Source organism: Dasypus novemcinctus, chromosome 24, assembly GCF_030445035.2.
Source record: "Dasypus novemcinctus isolate mDasNov1 chromosome 24, mDasNov1.1.hap2, whole genome shotgun sequence".
Taxonomy (NCBI): domain Eukaryota; kingdom Metazoa; phylum Chordata; class Mammalia; order Cingulata; family Dasypodidae; genus Dasypus; species Dasypus novemcinctus.
In genome coordinates, this window is record NC_080696.1 from 4,209,031 (window position 1) to 4,236,099 (window position 27,069).

At 55.0% G+C, this 27,069-nt stretch overlaps 1 long non-coding RNA gene across 1 annotated transcript; it reads right to left on the reverse strand.

The window, feature by feature from the left end:
* Nucleotides 1–2,188: 2,188 nt before the first annotated feature.
* LOC131275833 (uncharacterized) lies at nt 2,189–3,984 on the reverse strand. Its single transcript, XR_009183298.1, has 3 exons — nt 3,877–3,984; nt 3,369–3,479; nt 2,189–2,228 (listed from the first exon to the last, which is right to left on the reverse strand). It is a non-coding gene; the product is annotated as an uncharacterized lncRNA (long non-coding RNA).
* Between the last annotated feature and the right edge of the window lie 23,085 nt (nt 3,985–27,069).

Here is a 27,069-nt window from a genome sequence, read left to right on the forward strand (position 1 = left end):
TGAGCTGAGCTCTGGCCGTGGCTCAGGTGCTGCCGACAGACTTTCCTCCCCCTCGAGAGCCGCTGCTCCTGAAGGAGCCTGAACCGGCTGCAGCTGCAGAGTGGGCACTGGAGCGACCTGTGCATGTGGCATTGGAGGTGGCAGTGGGACCGCCTCCCCCTCACCAACTGCTGGTGCAGATGGAGCTGCTCCTGCAGATGGGGCCGGCTCTGCCTCCGTAGGGGGCACTGGCACTCCCTCCACAGGTGGCAGTGCAGGTGGCCCCGAGGCCTCTTCCAGCTCGCAAGCCGGCACTTCTGCTGCTGGAGGAGCAGGCTCTCCCTCGAGAGTGGGCAGTGCTGATCCGTGGAGCGGTGGCGAGGCAGGTGGAGGTAGACTTGCCCCCGGCTCTGCAGATCCTGCTCCTGATGGTGCTGCAGCTGCCCGCGGCTCCTCAGCAGGTGCTCCGGCTGACCGGGTCGGACGGTCACGCTCCAGGGAGGGCACAGGCCCCATCTCTGCGGGGGGCAGCTGTGGTGATGCTGGAGCCACCTGCAGCTCAGGAACTGGCACCCCAGTGCGCAATGCGTCAGGCTCTATTTGCACGGCAGGCGCTGGCGCCACCTCGCCAGCTGGCAGTCCTGGTGGTGATGGAGCCGACTCTGGCTCTGGACCTGTGTCGGCCGCAGGGGTTGGAACTGGCACTGGCGGTCGCACTGGAGGCATCGGTGGCTCTGGAGCTGACAAAGGAGCTGGACAAGAGGCAGTTTCCCCACCATGAATGGCTCCGAGTGCCATTCCAAAACAGAGAAGATCCCACTACCTCTAGGGGAAGATCCTGCCCAGGAAAGTGCTCCCCGCCACAGGCTCCCAGGGGACATGTCTGGGGCTCCGCCGTGCTCGCAGCCCGAGGGCAGCCTCTGCTGGCTCCTGCCTCTGCGGTGCAATCCTGGGCCCCGGCCTCATCTTCCGCCTGGTGTCGTGTGTGTCTCCCCTTCCCAAGGACACTGCCCCCCCTCCACCCCTGCAGGAGGCAGACAGGACTGAGGTCCCCGGCAGATTGGCAGCAGGCTGCTCACCACCTCCCGTCGGGGGTCTGCGTGAGGTGGTGTTTGGGGGCCTGGGGGCTGGGAGGGGGTGGAGGACAGGTGGGCTTCTCTGGGGAATGAGCCCCTGGCCTCCTGTGCAGACAGTGCCCCAGGACCCCACCTCAGCTTCCTTACTCCTTGGCAAGGGGAGGGGGAAGCCCTCTGGACTCAGCCTTCCAGGGGACGGAGGACCCGTGGCCCCAGTCCCCACCTAGTCCTACCCAGACACCCACCACCCGACTCCCCACGATGGGGTCTGGGCACGAGAGCCCCTCGCCCTCACCCAAGGTGCACCTACGTTTCACGTCAAGGCGTCCAGGAGGCTCACCCTTCCCCCCGAGGTCACCTCCATACCTAGGGGAGACCGTGAGGCTGTCACAGCTGCTGGCTGAGTGTCCCCCCTGCTGAAGATGGCTCGGCCTATTGCCGGCTGCCCCCCCTCCAAAGGCCCCCAGAAGGCAGCATCTTTGGTCTGCCGTGTCCGCTGCATGGAGCCAGGTGCCGAAGGGAGCGCGTGCACCGAGTAGACACGTGCCGGCTACCAGGGGAAGGGGGAGCCCCCAGCGGCACCTCCTCAGACCTGGGGGAGCCCTGGAGCCCTCTGGCAGCCCACAGGGATCCCTGCTCTGACCACACCGAGGTCGGAGGCCCGAAAGGGCTCTCAGACCTCCCTGAGAAATGAGGAAACTGGGTGCGAAGCGGGCGAGGCTGAGAGCCTCTTCCCTGGGGAGACGGAAGTCCTGCCCAGGAGTAGCCCAGCGCCTCCAGCCGCCCTGTCGGGGAGGCACCCTCGGGGCGGCACTTCCCACTGACCCTGCCAGTCTGTCCTACAATCAGCCCTGGGGGCTGGTCCTCAGGGCGCCCCTTCCCAAGGAGGAAACTGAGGCCAGCGGGGGCAGTGGTGTTTCTGAGACCCCAGCGCGTGGGGGCGCAGCAGCCCAGGGGGCGGGTGTGGGCGGGCGCTCACCGGTGGAACAGCCGGTCCAGGACCTGCTCAGTGGAGGCGAACACGCGGTAGGTCCCCAGGAAGATGCGGACGTAGCCGAGGTCGCCCTCCTGCAAGGCGGGCACGAGGTCCTCCGCCAGCTCCTCCCAGCGGCCGGCCTGGACCGTGCGCACGGCGCGGCTCTCCCCCCTCGCGAGGGCCCCCTCGTTCTTCCACTGGGGTGGGACAGAGGGGGCAGTGTGGTCAGACGCAGCGCCTGGACCCAGCCGGGCATGGCCAGGACCACCTGCTGCCCCGAGCCCTGAGCGGCGTCCTGCGAGGGGCCGTGTGGACCTAGTGGAGAAAGGTCCTCGGCCTCCGCATGGAACCGCAGCTGAGCCAGCACCTGAGAGGCCAGGCCCCTGGCCTGAAAGGGCGGGTGCCTGGAGGGTCCTTGGGGAGAAAGGCCCCTGCAGGGCCGAGGGGCTGAGCAGACCCTGGGCAACTGCAGACCCTCCTGGTCAGGAGACCACCTTCTGGACTGCACCATCACGGGGCCCGAGCAACAAGGGGATGCCGTTGGCCACCCCGACCCCAGCTCAGGACAAGGAAGGGAAACGCCAGGGCCAGGGCCAGGAGCTGCAGGGATGCTCCCCCCAAAGACAGCCGGTGGTTCCCCGCCGCTGCCCCTCCACAAGGTCAGCTGGCCCTCGCTGGAGAAAGGGAGGTCCGCGTGTCCTCTGCCCGGCTGGCCCTTTCCTGGAGCCTCTGCCGGGGCCGGGAGGACCACTGCCTGGGGGCCTGCGGGCGGTGTCCAGGGCAGCAGAGCCGGCAGGGCCCCGGGACAGGACCTTCAGCTCCAGCAGCCCCGAAGGCCGAAAGGCTGCTCTGAGCCGCCGCCCTCCTGGGATCCTGGGCAGCCGAGGCAGGCCCAGCTCCTACCCGGGAAGGTCAAGGAGGCGCTTATGGGAGACGGCAAGAACCTCCTCAGCAGGAGAGCTGGACGGCTCGGAGCAGATGGGCAAGGACAGTCACGGAGATGCCGCCAGGGACGTGGGGCCGAGGAGGGGACTCTCAAACATAGCAGCACGACACTCACGTGTCTGCGGCACGCCCACCCTCCAGCCGGCCCTGACGGGAATCCTGGGCTAAAGACCCTCTCCCGCCCCTCTCCACGTGAGCAGTGACCTTCCCCCATCTGTGCAGTGGCAGTGTGACAGGGGACTGGGGAGTCCCAGGTTCCTCAGGAAGCAGGCTATGGGGCCACTCGGGTGGGAAAGACTGAAGAGCGCGCGGGGGGGGGGGGTGGTCAGGGTGGAACACGGCCCCGGGCTGCTCCCCGGCTGCCTCGGGCCCCATTCGGTGCCTGCTCTCACCTGGAACCAGCTCAGGCCCTGGCCGGGGCCCGGATGGACCATCACCTTCCTCAGAGAGACGGTGTAGACCAGCCCCTCCTCCAGCTCCTCGCCGACCACCTGCGTGGAACTCTGCGAACACAGTGCCCGGCGGCCAGGCCGAGGGGCGTCACCGGGGGCCTGTCCTCCCCCGCAGGGGAAGCTGGCCCTCCATCGGGCCGGGACCCAGGGCAGGCCCAGGTGGGTTCTGCCTTCCCCCGAGCCCGGTGGAGAGAACAGGGGAGCTCGAGGCTCAGGATAGACATGGTCCACATGGATGTCCCCAAGCTGCCTCTTCCCACCCCCCCCCGTGACCTGGCAGGGGACAGGGAAGGCCCTCTGGGTCCCCAACCCTGACAGCCACTCCTGCCCGCAGTGGTCCCCCTGTCCACACCCCCACAGCCTGGGAAGAGGATGGACGTGGGGCTGCCCAGGAGGAGCACAGCAGTGGCCTGTGCTGAACCGGCTCCCCTGGGCCACCCCGTGTCACCTCTGGCTGCCTCCTGGGTGCCGATGGCCAGCGGCTCCGTGGCTGAGGCCTGAGCCAATGTCGGAAGCGATGGCAAGGGGATGCATTCCCGCTTTGGTGGAGGCTGGAGCCTCCGGGTCGCGCAACGCAGCAGGAGAACATGTTGCTCTCTCGAGCGTCTCCTGCCAAGTGAGCTGGGAAGGGGCTGCCTGTGGAATCTGGGTGCCTGGTTACCAGGGTTCCAAGTTCTGTCACCAAGGAAGTGAGGTCACCTCCTGAGGTCATTTCCCCTGGGCCCTTCAACTGTCAGAACCTCACCAAAGTCCCTCTGCATGACTGTCTGTCCATCCGCTCTCCTGGATCGCCTTGTTCCCTGGACGCCGTTCTGCCAACACGTCCCCCTCACAGCTCCCTGGGAAGGCTGCAGGCGGCTCGGGCCACTGCTCGGGGGAGACCCAGCTGGGTTCAGAGCACGCTGCTCTGTCCTTTCCGTTTTGGGGAGTCCAGACTAGTCACTGGGGCCCACCCCCAGTCTCCTCACCACACAGCGGGATCCATTCTAACATCGGCTTCCCGGGACAGCGTCATGTCTGTGAGTCTTGGAGTCTGGTTTCACACAGAGCGAATGCCCGCACTCAGACACGGGAGAAGCAGGAAGGGGACGAACAGAACCCCGAGTCCAACTCCAAACAGGGCTGGGGGAGGGCCGTGTGGTCTGCGGAGACCCACTTGCGCTCCTGGGCTGCTGTCTCCATCTGGCAACTGAGACCAAAGTCAGACTTGGCGGCTGTGCCACCAATCCTGCCAGAGGCTTCCCATTGCCTTGAGCATTTCTAACTCTATCTTGTCCACTTAAGAGTTGGAGGTAGAAGCAAACATTTAAAAAGAAGAAGCAAGCACAATTGAATAAAACCGTAATAAGGAAATGAAAAAATGGAAAAAATAAAGAGGGCACACCCAAACAACAACAAGAAAAAACACCCCAGGTAAAACAGGTTTCCCTCTTAGGCCCCTAGGAAACATCTCAGACTGCCATTAATCAATCACTCTGCAACTTGCCTTCCACAGGTAAGGTGAGGTGCGAGGGGCCGCGGGCCGATGGACCGAGCCTCAGCTGAGGGAAGACCCCAGAGGAGGACTGACCGAGCAGAAGGGGCGGCGCGGAGTCACCCTGGGGGCGCGGGGGGCGCGGGCACTCCGAGGTGGGCAGCCCAGCGGCAGTTCGGGTGTGGAATGGGGAGACGCAGGGCGGCTCAGGGCCGCGGGAGGGTGGGGGGCATCCAGGCCAGGGGTGGCCTGGTTGCTAGGCAACCGCTGAGCCTTGGTCCTGGAGCCTGAGGGGCGGCTGTGTCCCTGGACTGGCCTGTGAGGGTGACGTTGGAAATGCACTTCCTCAGCTGTCCTCACTCAGGCAGCTCCGAAACCCTCCCCCCGAGCCGGCTTTCTGTCCCTCTGACTCAGGAGCTCACTCTTGAGCGTCCTGGGTGACAGGCCTCCTGGGCCCTGCCTGCAGGAACAGGCGCGTCCCGAGCACACCCGGCAGGGGGCAGGGCCAGCCGCGGGCCCCATCTGGAGCTCCGGCTGCTCGGCTGAGGAAGGCGCGGAGAGCTCGACTTCTAACTGAGCGCCATCAGCCGCGGAGGCCCAGGGCATGGTGAGCGCTGGAGACAGCTCGGGACGGACAAACTGCTCACACTCCTCACCGCCCCGCCGCCACACTTGTTTTCCTCTTTCGCTCCTTTGCCTATAAAATCCCTGGCAGGGCTTGGGGCAGAGTCCCCCTTCCTTGCTTGTCCACGCGCAGTAAACCGCCTTCTCCCTGAGAGACGTGTTGCTTCTCTGTGGGGCCGGGTCACAGCCATGCTGGGAAACCGTGGGAGTGGGTGGGCGCGGGTGAGCAGGGCAACGCAGGAGGGCCAGGCCCGGGAAGGCGCCCGAGTCCTTCTGATGCTCCAAGGACGCCCACGGAAGGCTCCAAGGCCAGCAGCAGCCACGCCGTTTATTTACTCACGTGTCCCGTGATGGCCGTGGGGCAGCGGCCACCCGTACGCTGTGGACACAAAGCTTATCACGGGCCAGACAGCACCAGGGGGTCTGGCCGATGCACAGGGCAGTCGGGGGCACGTAGACTAGTAAGTGCTCAGCACTGAGCACGCGCACGCAGGCGTCCTGTGGGTTCCCAGAACAGTGCGGGGAGCAGGTGCGCAGGGCAACGACCGCTGCCCCTCGGGCCCTGAGCGCTATAGAGGAACCTTCCAGGGTGGACTGCTGGCCAATCCCACCCCACCCTTTCCAGCAAGCTGCACAAATACCTCGCAGGAGGGGAAGCGGGCATTTCGTGTCCCTACAAAAGAATGAAACAATAATCATCATAATAACATGTAAGTTTTAAAGAAGAATGAAATTAATGTGCTTGACAACAAACCACCTAAAGGATCATCCGCTGGTGAATGGGTAAACGTACGTGGTCTCTCCCACTGTGGAATATGAGGCAATGAAAGGGCACGAAGTCCTGGTAACTGCAGGGTCCACGGATGGGCCTTGAAAACCTTTTGCAGGTGAACGAGGCCAGTCCCAGAAGACCTGTTGTCGGATTCCTCCATATGAGCAGAGGCAGGCGGCAGGTTAGAGCTCACCTAGGACCGCGGGACCGGGGAGTGGGAGTGACGGCGAGTGGGCTTGGGGTTTATTTTTTTTGGTTGATGAAAACATTCTGAAATTGATTGTGCGATGGTTGCACTGCTCTGAATATACTAAAAACCATTGAATTGCACACTTTAAATGGCTGCATTGTGTGATATCTAAATCAGATCTCAATAAAGCCGTCATAAAACAAACAAACAAAAAAGCTCCTCTTGGGAAGTGGCTGTGGCTCAACCGACTGGGCTCCCGCCTACCATATGGGAGGCCCTGGGTTCACTTCCCAGCACCTCCTGGTGAAGGCAAGCTGGCCCGCGCCCACAGAAAGCTGACGGCCCACGTCCGTGGAGAGCTGGTGCAGCAAGATGATGCAACAAAGGGAGAAAAGCAGACACAGAAGAACATGCAGCAAATGGACACAGAGAGCAGACAGTGAGCAAGTGGCAAGGGGGGGATAAATTTAAAATAATAAATTAAAAAAATGAAACAACAACAACAAAAACTCCTCTTAAGAGAGGATGGTGCCCAAGACCTCTTGACAAAGGTGTGAAGTCTTTCAGTGGGGAAAGAATGGTCCTCAACAAGTGGTGCTGGGGAGATGGGATAACCACATGCAGAAGAACGAAGGTGGACCCTGTGGCAGTTTGAGATTATTCATGAACCCCTCCCCCCAGAAAAAGATCATGTCTGTGAACGGGTCTGTTCCTCTAGGTGCGATAGCTTTGAATGCATTAGACTGAGCTGACATGTCTGGATAAATCACCTGTTAAGATTAGGGCTTTGCTTCCACCATGCCAGTAGGGTGTGACTCAGGGCTGAGTCCCGCCCCCTTGGTGGCTGATGCAAAGGGACACTCACTCAAGAAGAAGAGAGGACTTGGTCAGTTTTGATCCTGGAGCCCCAGGGAGAGCTGAGCCGTTGCCTGAGAGTTTGCAGCTGAAGAGAGCAGAGCAGCTGAGCCCGGTGCCAGCCCACAGCGGAGACTGGACGCAGCTGGGCCCACAGAGCCCAAAGAGGAGGAGGAAGGAGAGACCAGGAGGGGTCGCCCGCCATCTTGCTTCTCCACGTGGCAAAAGACCTTGATGAGAAAACAACCTTGAGTTGGATGCTTCGGGGCCTTGTAACTGTAAGCTTTTACCCCAAATAAATGCCCTTTATAAAAGTCATCAGATTTCTGGTTCTTTGCATCGGCACCCCTTTGGCTGACTAATACAGACCCCTACCTCATATCATGTAAAATGTTAACTCAAAATGGACCAATGACATATAAATATAAGAGCTAAAAACCATAAAACTCTTAGAAGAAAATGGGAAAATCGTCATGACCTGGGATTTGGCAACAGATTCAGATTTTAATTCATAAGTATGAGCAATAAGTGAAAAAAAAGTAGAAAAATTGGACTTGATCAAAATTTAAAACTTTTGTGCTTCAAAGGACACTATAAAGAGAGTGAAGAAATAACCCACAAAATGGAAGAAAATATTTGCAAATCATATATCTGAGAGGGGTTTAATATACAAAATATATAAAGATTCATTACTATTCAACAACAAAAATAAACATCCTATTAAGAAAATGGGCAAAGGACTTTGTATTAGTCAGTCAAAGGGGTGCTGATGCAAAATACCAGAAATGGGTTGGTTTTTATAAAGGGTATTTATTTGGGGTAGGAGCTTGCAGATACCAGGCCATAAAGCATAATTTGCTTCCCTCACCAAAGTCTATTTGGAGCAGAATGGCTGCCAACGTCTGCCAGGGTTCAGGCTTCCTGGGTTCCTCCCTTCCAGGGTCTTGCTTCTCTCCGGGTTCAGGGTTCCTCTCTTCCCAGGGCTTGCTTCTCTCTGGGCTCAGGGTTCCTCTCTTCCTGGGGCTTGCTTCTCTTTCTTCTGTGAACTTACTTCCTGGGGCTCCAGCTTAAGGCTTCAGCATCAAACTCCAACATCAAAACCCCTCCAGTCTGTCCTTAGCCGAGCCTTTTAGCTGTGAGTCTGCACCCCTTGGTGCGGGGGACTCAACACCCTAATGACGTGGCCCAATCAAAGCCCTAATTATAACTTAATCACGCCCAGGTACAGACCAGATTACAGACATCATTCCTTATCTATTTTTGGAATTCATAGCCATATCAAACTGCTACAGACTTGAATAGATATTCTCCAAAGAAGAAAAACAAATGGCCAATAAATACATGAAAAGGCGTTCCCCATCGTGAATCACCACAGAAATGCAAGTCAAAAGCACAATGAGGGAAGCGGATTTGGCTCAATGGATAGAGCGTCCGCCTACCACATGGGAGGTCCAGGGTTCAAACCCCGGGCCTCCTGACCTGCATGGTGAGCCGGCTCGCACATAGTGCTGATGCGCGCAAGGACTGCCCTGCCATGTAGGAGTGTTCCCCGTGTAGGGGAGCCCCATGCACAAGGAGTGCACCCCGTAAGGAGAGCCGCCCAGCGTGAAAGAAAGTGCAGCCTGCCCAGGAGTGGCACTGCACACACGGAGAGCTGACACAGCAAGATGACACAGCAAAAAGAAACACAGATTCCTGGTGCTGCTGACAAGAATGCAAGTGGACACAGAAGAACACACAGTGAATGGACACAGAGGACAGACACCTGGGGCGGTGGGCGGGGAAGGGGAGAAAAAAAATAAATCTTAAAAAAAAGCACAATGAGAGGCCACTTCACATCTATTAGGATGGCTATTATTAAAAAATCACAATGGATGGTAACAAGTGCTGGTGAGGGTGTGGAGGCTGGAATCCTCGCGTCAAGTGGCACAGCCACCATGGAACAGAGCTGGGCAGCTCCTCAAAAAGGTCAGCACAGAGCGCGGGGCCCCCTGTTCCGCACTAGGTATACACCCCGAGGAGTCGAAAGCAGGGGTGAGGATCGCTCCTCACGGAACAGCGGCCACAGCAGCTGTATTTACAGCAGCCAAAGGTGGGGGCAGCCCGGGGGCCACCAACAGATGGCCGGCTGGACGAGGCGCGGCGCAGGCGGGAGACTTTCCTCCAGCCGCAGAAAGGCTGATGCGCGTGACGCGCAGAGGGACCTTGGAGGCGTGACGCTGAGTGACGCAGCCCAGGCGCAAGGGACAGCTCTTGTCCGATCCCACTCACACGGAATGTCTAGAACGGGCAGGTGCACAGGGCAGGACGTGGGGCGGACGTGGCCAGGGGCTGGGGGAGGGGCCGGCGGGGAGTTAGGGCTTAGGGGTAGAGCTCGTGGTGATGGAGCTGATAGAAAGGCTCTCCAAGGTGTATGAAGTGAAAAATAAACCAAGGTTCCGAAAAGTATGAATCAGAAGAAAATACGCCTGTGCCATCCTGGACAAACATAAAACATGATTGAAAAGTGAAGGGATAGATGCCTCTACAATTATAGTGGGGTACTTTAAAATACCACTATCACCATTGGACAGAAGATCTCAACAGAGAATCGATAAAGAAACAAAGACTTTGAACAATATATTAGAGGAGCTAGACCTAATAGACATATACAGAACAGTACACCAAGAACAGCAGGATATATATTCTTCTCAAGCACACATGGATCATTCTCCAAGACAGACCACATGCTAGGCCACAGAGAAATTTGCAATGAATTTGGAAAGATTAAAATCACACAAAATAATTTCTCTGACCACAGTGGAATGAAACTGGAAATCTTCAAGGGCCAGAGACCCAGATTAGTCACCAAGATATGGAAGCTAAGCAACATACTCTTAGACAAACAGTTGGTCAAGGAGGAAATCTCAAAAGAAATCAGTAACTACCTTGAAACTAATGAAAATGACAACACAACATATCAAAATGTATGGGATGCAGCAAAAGCTGTACTGAGAGGGAAATTAATAGCTATAAATTCATACATCAAAAAAGAAGAAAGAACTAAAATTGAAGACCTAACTGCATACTTGGAGGAATTAGTAAAAAAATAACAACTAACTCCAAAGGAAGAAGAAAGAAAGAAATAACAAAGATCAGAGAAGAATTAAATGAAATAGAAAATAAGAAAGCACTAGACAAACGAAACAAAGAGCTGGTTCTTTGAGAAGATCAATAATATTGACAAACCCTTAGCTAGACTAACAAAAAAAAAAAAGAGAGAAGATGCAAATACACAAAATAAGAAACAAGAAAAGGGGATATCACCATTGACCTCATGGAAATAAAGACTATCATAAGAGGATACTTTGAAAAACTATATGCCAACAAGATGGACAATTTAGACGAAATGGACAAATTCCTAGAAACACATAAGCAGCCTACATTGACGAAAGAAGACACTGGCAATCTCAACAGACCAATCTCAACAAAGCAATCACAAGTAAAGGCATAGAATCAGTCATTAAAAACCTCCCAATTAAGAAGAGTCCTGTGCCAGATGGCTTCACAGGGGAATTCTACCAAACATTCTGGAAAGAACTAACACCAATTTTGCCTAAATGCTTTCAAAAAATCAAATTAGAAGGAACATTGCCTAACTCATTCTATGATGCCAACACTACCCTAATACCAAAGCCAAACAAAGACACCACAAGAAAGGAAAATTACAGACCAATCTCTCTAAGGAAACTAGATGCTAAAATCCTCAACAAAATACTTGCTAATCATATTCAACAACACAGTAAATGAATTACACACCATGACCAAGTGGGCTTCACCCCTGGTATGCAAGGATGGTTCAACATAAGAAAATTAATCAATGTAACACACCCCATAAACAGATCCCAGGAACAAATTCACATGATTCTACCCACAGACACAGACAAGCATTTGACAAAATACAGCGCCCTTTCTTGATAAAAACACTGCAACAGATAGGAATAGAAGGAAACTTGCTGAACATGATAAAGGGTATATATAAAAAACCCGCAGCAAACATCATTTACAATGGTGAAATCCTAAACTCTTTCCCTCTAAGATCAGGAACAAGACAAGGATGCCAATTATCACTCCTCTTATTTAACGTTGTGTTAGAAGTATTTGCCTGAGCACTGAGGCAAGAGCCAGATATAAAAGGCATCCATATTGGAAAGGAAGAAATCAAACTTTCACTATTTGCAGATGACGTGATCCTGTACATAGAAAGCCCTGAGAAATCTACAACAAAGCTTCTAGAACTTATAAATGAGTTCGGTAAAGTCACAGGTTATAAGATCAATGAGCAAAAATCAGTAGCATTTTTGTACACCAATAATGAGCAATCTGAGGAGGAAATCAAGAAACAAATACCATTTACAATAGTAAATAAAAAAATCAAATACCTAGGAATAAATTTAGCTAAAGAAGTAAAAGACTTATACACAGAAAACTACACAACACTGTCAAAGGAAATCAAAGAAACTTAAATAAATGGAAGAATATTCCCTGTTCATGGAAAGGAAGACTAAATATCATTAAGATGACTCTCCTAAACAAAGTGCTCTACAGATTAATGCAATCCCAATAAAAATCAACACAGCATTTTTTTAATGAACTAGAAAAACTAACTATGAAATTTATTTGGAAAGGAAAGAGGTCCTGAATAGCTAAAGACATATTGAAAAAGAAATATGAAATTGGAGGACTCATATTACTTGACTTTAAAACATACTACATTGTTATAGTGGTCAAAACGGCATGCTATTGGCACAAGCATAGACCTACTGACCAATGGAACCAAATTGAAACTTCTGATATAGATCCTTACGTGTACAGTCATCTGATATTTGACAAGACCACCAAGCCCACTCAACTGGGAGAAAATGGCCTCTTCAACAAACGGTGCTTGGAGAAATGAATATCCATATGAAAAAGAATGAAAGAAGATTACCATCTCACACCTTATATAAAAATCAATTCAAGATGGATCAAAGAGCTAAATATAAGAGCCAAGACCATAAAGACCTTGGAAAACAATGTAGGGAAGCATCTACAGGACCTTGTAATAGGAAATGACTTCATGAACTCCACACCCAAAGCACGAGCAGCCAAAGAACAAATAGATAAGTGGGACTTCCTCAAACTTAAAGCCTTCTGCACCTCAAAGGAGTTTGTCAAGAAAGTGAGAAGAGAGCCCACACAATAGGAGAAAATATTTGGTAACCATATATCTAATAGGAGTCTAATATCTTGCATATATAAGGAAATCCTATATCTTGAGAAAAAAAAAGACATCCCATTTAAAAAATGTGTAAGAAGTTTGAACAGACGCTTTTCCAAAGAAGAAATACAAATGGCTAAAAAGCACATGAAAAGATGCTCAACGTCACTAGCTATTATGAAAATGCAAATCAAAGCTACAATGAGAGACCATCTTACTCCCATTATACTGGCGGCTATTAAAAAAAAAAAATAGAGGATTACAAGTGTTGGAGAGGATGTGGAGGAATGGGAACACTGACCCACTGCTGGTGGGAATGCAGAAGGATCCAGCCATTCTGGAGGACAGTTTGGCGGTTTCTCAAAAAACTAGCTATAGACTTGCCGTATGCCCCAGCAATTCCACTGCTGGGTATATACCCAGAAGAACTGAAAACAAGGACACAAACCAATATGCACACCAATGTTCATAGTGGCATTATTCACTATTTCCAAAAATTGGAATCAACTCAAATGCTCATCAATAAAAGAATGGATAAACAAAATGTGGTATACACACAATGGGCTACTGCTCAGCTGTAAGAAGGAATACAGTACAAACACATGGGATAGCATGGATAAATCTTGAGGACCTTATGTTGAGTGAAGCAAGCCAGGCATTGAAGGACAAATACTACATGACCTCTCTGATATATGACTTAAGCAAATCAAGCTGTCTCAGAGAGCTAGAGACTGGATGATAGGCTTACAGGAAATGGGGGGGGGGCGGGGAGAGGAAGGTTGTGAGCTGATGCCTGCATGGGCGAAATCTATGATAAAGTGGAGGTAAGCATTTGTGCAGTGAAGGGATAAGACGGGGGCATAGGGATACGATTGGGTGGGACTTTGCAGGCTTGAGGGGGCCCTGGGTTGGGAGGATGGGTCAGATGGCTCAAAGAATTGGGGGGAAGGTTGGGGGGAGCAGATGAACAGGGGAGATTGTCAGGTATGTGGTCGAAACTATAATGTTGAGAAAACTCTTTAGAAAATATAATAAGGAAGTGTTGCTTGTTTAAGGTGCTTAAGGGGGGGGCATCTGGCACAGGGGCAACTTCTAGGGAGTGTGTGGGTGCTCATCTTGTCATAGTGTGTTACATCATTGGGTGGAGACCCATACAATGAGTGGGAAGGTGTACCCCCATCCTGGGGAGGCCTGATGTTCTCAAACAGAGGGAATTGCATCTCTCGAGAGAATTGGTGGCTCCCAATGGGGGAGGACAGTCTAGTGTGCAAAGCCCTCAGCATTGTAGCAAGTGTCTGCGAATCTGGTCCTTCAAGCAGTGCAGCTTGATCGTCGCTGTGGGCCCTGAGGGGAGGAGGAGAGAGGAATAGAATAGATGTAAACGATAACATAACTAAAAATTTAGAAAAGTGTACAGCCTAAAATAGAAACCATAATGTATACCAAAAAAAACCCACTTCACTTGGCTGTACATTTATGAATTGTGTGCTTTACTATTACACCTGAATAAAAAGGAAAGAAGATTTTGAAAGTACTTCTCCCCTCGCCCCACTAATGCGCTCCTGGAAATCCATCCCATAGAACGAGCCCCTGGTCCATGGTCAGGGCACAGTACAGAGAGGTTTATTACCACATCATCCACTGTGCCTGAGGACTCTGGGAGTAAAGGAAATGCCCAGCGACGGAGGCGTGTGTGACCTGTACAGCCACACCCTGGGCCTATTGGGCAGCCACTGAAAGAACGTGTTAGAGTCACACCACTGGCTGGGGGTACTTCCCAAGGCCTTGTTGAGTGAGAAAAGCTAGGTGTAGATACAGGCGGCGACTTGGCCCAATGGATAGGGCGTCCACCTACTACATGGGAGGTCCACGGTTCAAACCCTGGGCCTCCTTGACCCGTGTGGAGCTGGCCCATGTGCAGGGCTGATGCGCGCAAGGAGTGCTGTGCCACGCAGGGGTGTCCCCCGCATAGGGAAGCCCCATGCACAAGGAGTGCACCCCATAAGAAGAGCCGCCCAGTGCGAAAAGAAAGTGCAGCCTGCCCAGGAGTGGCGCCACACACACACAGAGCTGCCACAGCAAGATGACGCAACAAAAAGAAACACAGATTCCTGTGCCACTGACAACAACAGAAGCGGACAAAGAAGACGCAGCAAATAGACACAGAGAACAGACAACCGGGGCGGGGGGCGGTGAGTGGAGGGGAAGGGGAGAGAAATAAATAAATCTTTAAAAAAAGAAAAACATGTATGTTACTGCCTTTCTCCACCCCTCCTCCCCTTCCAGCCCCCGCCGTCCTTCCCGCCAGTCCCGCCCATAGTGCCAACCTACAATCTGCCCTCTTCCCTAGTAACTGCTTACCTCAGGTCTGTCCATCAGCTTCAGCCTATCCACAACCGCCCCATAGCCAGCCCTCCCTTCACCACACTCCTCCCTCTACCCAACCCTATATAACTAAGTGTACTTCCGCAATAAAGCAGACCTGTTCTTGCGCTCAAGCGGTCTCCGTGGTTTTTCCTCAACCGCGCGTCCCCCACACCTGGAGAACCGGTGTTCCCTTTTGGAGCACCCCCCGCTGGCGGTTCGGCAGGAGCAAGCCCCCCCGACTCTTGGGCCTGAGCGAGGACGAAACCCTCACGCTCAGCCACACATGTACAATGTGATCTCCTTAAGGTAAGGTAATTACTGAAGAACCCGTATATTAAATCTGTCTGTCTGTATACGCACATCCACAGGCACATTCTTTCCTTTCTTTTGTCACCGACGCATTATTTGTAGGGTGGAGAGGGCTAGCCAGCCCCGGCGCCCCGATTCACTCATCTGAACGGGCTCTCGCTTCCTGCCCTGGGCCTGCACGGGGCAGCTGTGCTCGGGGCGCTGGTCAGCTGCCCGCTTTGGACACCAGTGGCCTCTCCAGGCTGCCGGGCACGGCCCTGCCTCGGCGCACTGGCCGTCGCCGACCCACCGCCGTGGATACAGGAGGCCGCTACAGGCCGCGGTGTCGCCCGTCAGCGGGGGCTCTGAGGAGGAAGGGCCGCTCGCCCGGGCGCCCCTCTCCACGGCCTCCCTCATGGCCTGCCCCCGTCCCAGGCCCGCTCTCCAAACGCTGCGTTTCCACGGAAGGCCTTGTCCGCTGGTGGGGACCGCATTGGGGTAAGACAAAGTGACTGCATCTGGCATCTGTCGGGGCTGGCGCGGTCAGGGTACCATGAATGCAGCTCTGGGGGGCCGTGGGGGGAGGTGAGGACGGGGGTCGGGGCGCCGCGGGGCCCGCGCTGGGGGAGGGGCGCTCTCCTGCCCCCCACAGTCCTCCACGCGGGTGCCCTGGGCTGTGCTCACTACTGCAGGGAGGCCTGAGAACGGAGGCCAGCTCTGCCCTCGCCCACTGTCAGGGGGCAGTTTTGATTAAAAATTTAAAAATTAAATTATTATGGAATTTATGCATTCGGTGAAGTGCACAAATCTTAAGAGTACAACACAGTGACGTGTCACATCTCTACACCCGTGTAGACGCCACCGTGTAAAAACACGGACGGCTCCAGCGCCCCGGAGGTGCCGTCGAGTGTCTTCCCGAGGTGGCGCCTGGCTCGTCCCCTGATGGGGAACTTCCCGCCCGGGGACTCGTAGGGCATATCGTCCAGGTGTCCAGCTTCCGCTGCCACGATGTCGGCGAGACCCTCAGCCACACGGACAGGCCCCGCTGGTCCGTCCGTCCCCCTGTTGGCGGGCGTGGGCTGGGCTCGGGTCTGCCGTGTTGAAGCCGCGGTGCACACGGGCGAGCGCGGCTTTAAACACGCCTGGTATAAACGCCCCTTTCTCTGGGGCATATACCGAGACGGGGACGGCAGGGGCCAGGGGAGAGCTGTGCAGGTTCAGTCCGTTCGGCCGTTCTCCGAGCGCCGTGCCAGCTCGTCCCCCGCGCACGGGCCTTGGGGCGGCTCCCCGACCCGGCAGGGCGGAGAACCTTCGGCTCGGCCGTGGCAGTGTGGAGGGGTGGTTCTGATGGGCCTCGCCCTGGCGACTGGTCATGTCCAGCCCTTCGAGGGGCCAGGGAGCCGCCTCCTCCGTGCTCTTTCCTGTCCTCTTTGAGCAGCCTCCAGAGCTGTGCCTGGCACGGCGGGCTCCAGGAGGACGGCTTAGAACCGTGGAGGGCAGGCATGCGGAGTGAGGGCGGTGAGTGTGGACGGAAAACGAGGACGTGTCCACAAGGCCCCAGGATGAGAGAAGGCCGGGGGCGCCGGGCATAGAGCGCAGGTGTGGCAGCTGCAGACTGGCGCTGCTGGCGCGAGCGCCCGCCTTCCACGGGTCTCCAGCCTTAGGGTGTGAGTGACGAGTAAGAAGGCAGACAGCTGTGGGGGGCAGGGGAGAACTTTTACTACAGGGGCTTAGAAACTCGGAGAGCTGGAGTAATCCATCCCTGGGCTGGGGTTTAGGTGAGGTCAGGCCCAGCCTGGCGCTCGCAGCTCTGCAGGTACCCCACTGAGACAGTCTGCAAGGGGTCCTTCTCCATCAATTACCCTCAATTAATTCGCTTAATTTGTTTTCCTAAAGGAAAGGGGAAAAGGTGGAGAAAGTCCACAAAATCCCTTACCTAGGTGCTTCTCTGCTCCAACTCTAAGGGGCACATGAACCACCTGGAGAGCTTAAGGGGCCGATTCTGTTCCTGCGGATGCCCCGTGGGCCTGGGACTCTGCGTTTTGACAAGCCCTCGGGCGATGCTGGCAGCAGGTGCACAAACACACCTTGAGGAGCGAGGGTCTCAAAGTTTAGACTCTGAACAATTTCTATGTGGCTTTTACAATTTTTTCGTAGGAAGAGCTGAGTGGGGGCTCCCCAGAGCAAAGCTTTCTCAGCCTTTCTTCATTCTTTCTGTCGCTCACATTTTGGCACATAATCCCTTCGTTTCCCTGATAACATTTTTAATCAGGGTTGGTTGATAAAGGCCGGTTTCCCCGTCACGCTGTGAGTTCCTTGGCTCTAGGTCCTGTGTCTCATTAAGTTTCATATCTCTTCAGTCATTTCCTGGTGTGTATTTAATAAAGGCATGTAGATCACAATAAATAAATCACAGCAGTTTCATCCGACAGAATACTGTGCAGGGTTTAATATCGAAGGAGGAAGGCTTCTGGGTGTGGCTGCCAGGAGAGGAGCTCCTCGTGCAGCCTGGGATAGCACAGAAGTTAGGGAGAACCTTCTGGAAGTCAAGCCTTGACGGCCGAGTCGTTAGGGGAAAAGAAGGGGGCGGGCACAGAGACGGGCCTGGCAAGACAGCCGCAGCACAGCCTACAGCAGCGGCTCCGTGGTGACGACGGCACCTGCGCTGGGGACACAGCAGAGTCCTGTGATGGAGCGAGAGAATGATTCCCAGGACGCAGGCAGAGCCGAGAGACGGGCACATGGCTGCAAGCCCTGTCCCTGCATCCCCTCGTCGCCCCTGCGGACGCGCCCCTCCCCGTGCTACGCCTGAGCCTCCTCGAGACAGAGGGAGGACACGGTTTTCCCTCTAGACAGAGCGAGGCCACCGCTGTGCTGACCCAAGGGCCACCTCTGCACCTTCGACGTTAGCTGGGTCGTGGCACCTGATCAAGGCCACACGGCTCGAGAGTGCTGTCCTCCCGAGCCCCCGCAGACGCCGCCAGGTGCCCGCCCGGCCCCGGCCCGCAGTTCTGGTGCCGCCAGCCCCGCCTTCTCCCTGTACCTCTGCCCGGGGCCCTTCTCTGGCCACTCCTGGGAGGGCAGGTGGGAAGGGCCTGGGGACTGCCCCGCACCGAGGGGTCAGGGGCAGCCCTGGGGGCCCCCCGCCCCCACCTGCCTGCTTCTCCTCTCCTTACTGGCACTTCCAGGTCTGCTTCGGGGGCACCCAGCCCAAGACAGCCCCCTTTCCCCCTGCGAGCGGGACCCTGGGTGCAGCCCGTTGCAGGCCAGTGCAGCTGCTTCCAGGTTCTTAGCCTTTTCAGACGTGAACTCAGTTCAGGGAGGATTTTCTTCCTCCTCCAGGCCCGGGCTGGTGGGGGTGCAGGGGGCGCAGCAGCAGGGTCCTGGCGCCGCCTGGGGCAGAGAGGGTGGGCTGCCCGCCGGCACAGGGCAGGGAGGGCAGGGGCTGCCGGGCCCTGGGTCCCGCCCCCCCTGAGCCTGCTGAGGGGCGGCTGCTTCCCCTCCCGGCACTGCTGCCCGTGAACTTCCCTCTGCGCTTCCCTGGGCGAGGGGCACCGCGCCGCAGGTGGAGAGGTCAAGTGCTGCAGGTGGAAGGTCAAGGGCTGTGTCCAGACCTTCAAGAGTTACTCTTCTTCCAGGCAGAAGAATTCACAGCTTAGGGGCTTTGTCGACGAAATGGGCTCAAGCTGCGGATTTCCTTCCACGGCTTCCTTCCTTTCGACAAAATCGATTTTGAGATCCGACCAGGCATTACGTACACCTGAGGTCCAGTTGTTTTCCTGCTGTGCAGTTCTCCCAGACACGAGTTTTAACAATTAAAGATCCTATTTTATGACTGTGATCACAACTCATTAATCCACCCTCTCTATAAGTGAGCATCTAGGCTATGTCTAGGTTTTTCCCTTTTTGCTGTTAGAAATGCATTGCTTTGGACACTCTAAGACTCCTCCTGGTGGACGTGTGGAGAGGAAGGAACGCCGTCTCTATTTTTTAGGTTAATATATTCTCCTGGACGCTTTTCCTCGCCTCCGGGCTGCTGCTTCCTCTGGTGTCTGGGCTGTCCTCCGTGTTGGGGTGTCTGCTCGCCCCTGCGCAGCTGAGGCCGGCGGCTCTCCCCGCGGGGCCTCCTGGCTGGGCCATTTCAGCGGGGCAGGTCCAAGTCAGGACGTCAGGCCTTTCCTCTTTGGACTGGGCCAAATTCCAGAGAAGGAAACTCTCTTCTCAGCCCAGGGCCTGTGGAACCCCCTGCCAGAATTCAGGGCCACGGGGAAGGCCAGGGTTGGGGTGCCCGTCCGCACCTGCCAGCAGGCTCTCCTTTGGCTCCTGAGGAGGGCGCCTCTGCCCTCCGCTGCCTGGCGTCCCCATTTCATTCTCTCGGGGAAAGTTCTCTAGCTGGTGTGCAAGAGGAGAAGCCAGCCCTGTAACCAGGCTCTCAGCCACTCATCGTTTTCATCGTCACCCTCAGTCTTGTTGCCAATAACACCTGACATTTTCTGGGATTCCGCCGAGCAAAGCAGGTTGCTTCTTGGATTTCCCCACCGCCGGCTCAGATTCTGCTCTCCAGTGTCCACTAATTCAGTCATCATGCATCCTGCTGCTCCCCGCTGCCAGGACATGCGGCTGTCATGGTGTTCCCTGCTGTCTTTATCCCTGTGATTAATGCCTTTAAAAATCCTTTTGCTGGGAAGCGGACTTGGCCCAATGGATAGGCATCCACCTACCACATGGGAGGTCCACGGTTCAAACCCCGGGCCTCCTTGACCCGAGTGGAGCTGGCCCATGTGCAGTGCTGATGCACGCAAGGAGTGCCCTACCACGCAGGGGTGTCTCCGCTTAGGGGAGCCCCACACGCAAGGAGTGCACCCTGTAAGGAGAGCTACCCAGCACGAAAGAAAGTGCAGCCTGCCCAGGAGTGGCGCTGCACACATGGAGAGCTGGCACAGCAAGATGATGCAACAAAAAAATGCAGATTCCCGGTGCCGCTGATAAGTATAGAAGTGGTCACAGAGGAACACACAGCGAATGGACACAGAGAGCAGACAACTGGGGGGGGGGCAGGGAAGGGAGAGAAATTAAAAACAAAAAAACCCTTTTGTTGTGGTTTGGGGAGGGTCAGGAGATGATCTGTGTGTTTAGCACATCATTTTAAATTAGGAAACACTGGCATCTTCCTATTATATTTCAATATTTCTTAAACTGGTCCAGCCTGGGAGCTGGTGACCCCAGTGTGGCTCCCATCTGGGGGAGCACTGGTTCTCATCCAGGCTGGTCCTTTGGAGTCACCTGCGGGGGTTCCTGAAACCTAGAGTTACCTGCACCCCAACCCCAGAGCTTCAGCCTGGGGTGGGGCCCTGGAACCTGCATTTTATGTGCCGCCAGCTTGAGGACTGTTCCAGTAGAGGAGCTCCCTGTCGTGCGCCCTGACAGAGGGGCAGCAGATCTTTGCTCACACCTTCATCGGCAGGCTGTGCACAGAGCCAGGGGACTCCGAATGCTAGGAGGTTCTTTAGTACACAGAACCCAGCGCTGTGCTCTGGGAAGTCCTCCCGCTCCCGGCTCCACGCCTCGAGGCTGTGCCCCGTGCGGGCTGCTGCTGAAGGGCTGGTTTTCAAAGGCTGAAGGCACCCAAGTTCACTTCTCCCCGACGCCCCCTGAGGGAGCCCTTCTCCTCCTCCTTCAGGGGTACAGTTTTCTCACCTTCACCATCCTCCATAGCTCTTGCTGGCAATCAACTCTAGTATATCAACATCCCTCATAGAAATGGGGCGTTCCAAACAGCACCCGCTGCTTTGAGCGTTTGACTTTCAGAGTACAAGGCCGTTTTCAGGTAGAGTCAGAACTGCATAGGTTAATGTGGCCGCTGAGTGCGCGTTTCATTTCGTTTTTGTTTTTAAAGCCCATTATTACTAATGGCTCCGTCTGAAATTGGAGCCACACGCCCTCCCCCCACCAGGCAGTCCATCTAGACTCTTTTTTTTAAACAAACGGACTCTTAAGTCCGGTCGTCCCCTCCTCCAGGCAGTCACGGGCCCCATCACAATGTGTTACGTGAAGAAATGGATGGACGAGTGAGTGAGCGAATGGTGGAGGGAGCTTGTCATGGAGTTTGGTGATGTCCTGAAGATGAGGATAGTAACTGGGAATGGATCGTTATTGTGTGCTCCAAATCCCAGGGAGCTGTTGGTTCCTTGGGCCCCAGAGTCCAGTCAGAGCAGCCATTCATTCATTCATTCATTCATTCATTCATTCCACTTTTAAGTGGGTCCTCACTTTGTGCCTAGCACTGGGCGAGGCTTGGGGGCCCAAGTCCTTGCCCTCCACGAGCTGGCCCCTGTCTTAAAGAAGGAGGAGGTTCTGCTGGCACGTTTTAGGCATTTGCCTTTTAGAGCCTGTAGGAAATAAAAAGGGGGGCCACAAATAAAAAATACAATAGCACTGGTATTTACATTTACATTTGCCCAAGGCATTGTCTTCGCTGGAGAACTCTCTTTCTGCGCATGGCTTCGGTTATTTGTCCGTGGTCCTTTCCTTTTAACCTGCAGAGCTCTTTTTAGCATTTCTGGTGGGGCCGTTCTAGTGGGAATGACCCCCACTTTTTGCTTATCTGGGAATGTCTTAATCCTTTCCTCACTGTTTTTTTTTTTAAAGATTTATTTATTTACCTACCCCCCTACCCCCCACTCCCCACCATTGTCTACTCTCTGTGTCCATTCGCTGTGTGTTCTTCTGTGTCTGCTTGTACCCTTGGTGGCACCAGGAAACTACGTGTCTTTTTAGTTGTGTCATCTTGCTGCATCAGTTCTCTGTGTGTGCAGTGCCACTCCTGGGCAGGCTGTGATTTTTTTACACGGGTCGGCTCTCCTTGCAGGGCACACGCCTTGCGCATGGGGCACCCCTGCTTGGGGCACGGCACTCCTTGCACGTGGCAGCACTGCACATGGGCCAGCTCACCACACGGGTCAGGAGGCCCTGGGTATTGAACCCTGGACCCTCCCATGTGGTAGGCAGATGCTCCAGCAGTTGCACCACATCTGCTTCCCTTTCCTCAGTTTTGAAAGACAGTTTTGCCTGATACGGAATTCTTGGCTGGCAGTTTTTTGCTTTTGTTTTTGGCACTTTACACATGCCTTGCCATGGCCTTCGTGCTTTCATGACTTCTGATGAGAAATTGGCATTTAGTCTTACTGAGACTCCCTTGTACGTGACACGTTGCTTCTCTCTTGTGCTTTCAGAATTCGCTCTTTACCTTTGCCGTTTGACAGTTTGAATAAAATATGCCATGACATGGGTCTATTTGCATTTAACCTGCTTGGAGTTCATTGACCATCTTGGATGTGTGTATTTATGTCTTTCTTTAAATTTGGGAAGTTTCCAGGCATTATTTCTTTTTTTTTCAATTAAAAAAATGTATCAGGTAAGTTGTATATTTACAGAAAAATCATGCAGAAAATATGGAGAGCTCTCATATACCCCCCATTATTAACAGTGTTGCATTAGTGTGGTACTTTTGTTATAATTGATGAAAGAATATTATTACTACTATTATTATTTTTAAAAAGATTTATTATTTCTTTATTTTTCTCTTCTTCCCCCACTCCCGGCAGCTGGATGCTCTCTGTGTCCATTAGCTGTGTGTTCTCTGTGTCCTCTTGTATTCTTGTCAGTGGCACCAGGAATCTGTGTCTCTTTTGTTGCGTCATCTTGCTCTATCAGCTCTCCATGTGTGCCACGCCACTCCTGGGCAGGCTGCACTTTTTCTGTGCGGGGCGGCTCTCCTTGCAGGGTGCACTCTTTGCTCATGGGGCTCCCCTCTGTGGGGGACACCCCTCGTGGCACGGCACTCCTTGCATGCATCAGCACTGCGCATGGGCCAGCTCACCACATGGGCCAGGAGGCCCTGGGTATTGAACCCTGGACCTCCCATGTGTAGGCAGATGCTCTATCAGTAGAGCCAAATCCACTTCCTGAAAGAATATTATTATAATTACACAATTAAGTATAGTCCATAGTTTACATTAGGATTCTTTTTGTGTTGTACAATCCTATGATTTAAAAATTCTCTTATTCTAGTAACATACATGCAACCTAAAATTTCTCCTTTTAATCACATTTAAATATATAGCTCAGCACTGTTAATGTTGTGCTACCATCACCACCACCCATTACCAAAACGTTCCTACCACCCAAAACAGATATTCCATACCAATTAAGCATTAATTCTCCCTTCCTGGCCCAGTGACCTGTATTCTAGTTTATGACTCTGAGCCATTATTTCTTTGAATATTCTCTCTGGTCTTTTTTCTCATTCTTCTCCTTCTGGGACCCCACAGTGTGTATATTGGTATCCTTTTTTTTTTTTTTTTTTTGAGGACCAGAGCTAGGGATTGAACCCAGGGCCTCGTACTTGCAAAGCAAGTGCCCAACTGCTGAGCTATGCCAGCTCCCCGTGGCAACTGCTGAGCTATGCCAGCTCCCTGTGGCGCTCTGGGTGGGGCCCACAGGGTGCCAGGCCCTGCTCACTCTTCATTCTTTTTTCCTTCTGCTCCTCAGTCTGGATGATTGTCTTATCTTCAAGTTCACAGATTATTTTTCTGTCATCTCCAATAGACTGCTGAACCCCTCTGGGGAAATTTAAATTTATGTTACTGTGCTTTTCAGCTCTGTTTGTTTCCTTTTCATGACTTCCATCTCTCTATTGATATTCTCTTTGTGGTCATCTATTGCTTTCCTGATTTCCTTTAGTTCTTTGCCCAAGTTTCCCTTTAGTTTTTGAGCATCTTTAGGACTATTAAAAGGATCATCTTTGTCTGGTATGGGCCAGGTCTCATCCTTCTCAGCAGTGGTTTTAATGTTTTAATTTTCTCCTTTACCTGGACCATCACTTCCTATTTCTTTGTACATTTTGTAGCTTTTTGCTGAAATCAGAACATTTTGACATTGTAGTGTGTTATTGCTGAAATTTAGACTCTGAGGTGTCTGTTCCTTAAGCTTGAACCAAGTCAGTGTTGTAAGAAAGTTTTCCTTCTTGACTGTCTGGTGCTAACAACCCCCCTGCAAAATAAAAAATAAACCACCTTTCCCCGTCTTTGCAGACTGACCCACGAGGGCTCTCCTTCAGGCTTATCCCTACCACGGGCTTAGAGAACGGCGCCAGGCTAAAGCGAAGGGGCTGCCCGCTCCTCTCTGCTCGTCTTGTCGTGGGCATGCGCACGTGTGACTCACGTTACAACGATGCGAATGCCCCCTCCTCCCTTGGAAACAGTTTCCTCCACGCCCCCGGCCCTGCACCAGATGTCCACAGCCTGCGGGCCTTGGCCAGGCAGCCCCTGGACTGCCTCCCACGCATGCGGTAGGAGGGCTGGGTGAGCTGTCCTCTACACGCAGGGCAGGGGCAGGGCCGGCGAGGCCCTCGGGCCCCCGCTGGACGGCTGGCCCGCGCTCGAGGGCTGCTCCGTCTCCAGAGCTGGCGCCGGGGTCTGCACGGGCGTGTGGACCGGCTCTGGGCCGGCTGCGGCCTTGAGAAAGATGTCGTGCCAGCTCTCGCGGGCTCTTCAGAGCTCCTGTGGGGGCTCAGGGCCCAAAGCTTCTTCCTCTGCCGTGTTGGCTGGGGCGGGGCCCCTCCTGGGCCCTCCTGGGCTTGGGAAGGACTGAATCTGGCCTGAGAAAGGCCGTGAGAGTTATCGCTTAGATTTTTTTTTTTTAAGATTGATTGATTGATTGATTTATCCCCCCTTCATCTCCTCCCTGCTGTTTTTGCTGTCTGTATTGTCTTCTCTTCTCATTTTTCCTCCTCTAGGATTTACTGGGATTCCATCCTGGAGACCCTGATGTGGAGAGAGGTTCCCTGTCAATTGCAACCTCCTCAGTCCCTGCTGCGCTTTCTGCTGCGCTTCTCCTTGACTCTCCCCTTGTCTCTCTTTTGAAGCATCATCATCTTGCTGCCTGACTCACTTGCGCAGGCACTGGCTCACCACACAGGCACTTGCATGGGCACTGGCTCGCTGCACGGGCACTTGTGCTCACCACGCAGACACTTGCACGGGCACTGGCTAGCCGTGCAGCCATGCTTTCTCTTCTTTTTCACCAGGAGGCCCCAGGGATTGAACCCAGGTCCTCCCATCTGGCAGGTGGAAGCTCTATCACTTGAGCCACAGCCGCTTCCCTCTTGGATTTTTTTAAGGGGCCTCTCTCCCCGACAAAGCTCCTAAGTCTGGGCCCAACTGGACCCCGCGGCCCCCTCCCCATGGGAGACCACACGGGGGTCAGCAGACCTGAGGGCTAGGCACCATCTGCCCCCAGCAGGCTTCTCAACCTGGGGAGGAGAGGCTGCCCCCTGCCTGCCCCCAACCTGGTTTTCCTATTTAGAGAACGAGAGGATGTGAGCCACTCAAACCCCACTCGTGTGCTCAGCTTCAGGGCCAGCCAGGACATGGGCTCTTGGGCACTCGTCCAGCCTGACCTCAGGACTCGCAGGGTGTGCCCTGGGGGAGGGGCAGGGGGTCACAGACTTCCCAGATGACGCGGGAAATGCCTGCGGAGAGCTCGAGCCGGTTCTCTTGGTTTTGTAGTGTGGAAACAGCTCCTGTCCTGACAGGGATGGCAGGCCCATGAGGGAGCAGTGACGAGCCCTGCCCTCCCTGCCTCAGTTTACCTCCTCCAGAAGACCCTGTGCCCCCAGGCCCTCCTCACACCCTGGAGAAAACAGAAGTTCTTTCTTCTGTCCCTGGAGGACAGGGGGGTGGCCAAAGGGAGCCGGGACGCAGTGGCCGGCCACACTGAACTGCGCCTGGAGAGGCCCGGCCGTGGGCCCTGGGAGGGGCTGCGCAGCGCTGCTGGCCGAGCCGCGGCTGGAGGCGGACGGGCCAGCTCAGGACGGCCTGGGGACGGAGCAGCAGAGCGGGCTGGCTGGGGGCCCCGTGCTGCCCCAGCCCCAGCCACCAGCCGTCCGTCTGTCCTGCAGCTGCTGCGTGCTCCCCGCTGGCGCTGTACCTGTACTCCCTCGCCCAAGGGCGGCCGGAGGGGCTGTGGTCTTCGGCCTTGCCCCCCAGCTCCCTCCTTCCAGCCTTGGTGGGAGGACAAGGGGGGCGCGCTGAGGAGGAGTGTGGGTCCAGAGCTCCCCTGAAGTGCTCTGGCTCGGCTCCGTGGCCCCTGCCCCCCGCTCCCTTGCAGGTTTCTCCTTAGTTCACACGGAGCCTGGGGTCTCTGAATGCACCCCTCACCCCCAGCCCTGCCCCGGGTGTCAGCGGCACTGCGGGACCACCTCCAGTGTGGCCACTGGGCTTGCGCCCCCCAGGAGGCTGTCGTGTCAGGCCCGGCTCAGCTCCTGCCCGCCCACCGGGCCCCGCAGGGACCCCTTCGGCAGGGACCCCAGTCAGCAGGGACCCCCCTTAATAGGGACCCCCTTTGTCATGGACTCCTCTCAGCAGGGACCCCCCCTCAGCAGGGACCCCCTCGGCAGGGACCCTCCTCAGCAGGGACCCCCCCTCGGCAGGGACCCCCTCAGCAGGGACCCCCCTCGGCAGGGACCCCCCTCGGCAGGGCACCCGCAGTCTGAGGAGCCACAAGTCTGTGCCCGTGTCCTGCTGGGCCTCCCGGGGTCTGAGAGCGCCTCCTGGGACCGGCCATGGGCAGACGTGGCCCCGTCCCGCCGCCCCCCGCCCGGCAGCGCAGCCTCGCTGAGCCTCAGTTTCCTCCTCTGTAAGGCGGGGCGCGGGTTTCGGACCCCAGAGGGGGGCTGGGAGGGCTCAGGGGCTGCTACAGGCTCCCGCCCGCCTGCCCCGCTGGGCCCGCCTCCCATCGAAACCCCCGCCCTCGAGGGCCAGGCTGTGCCCC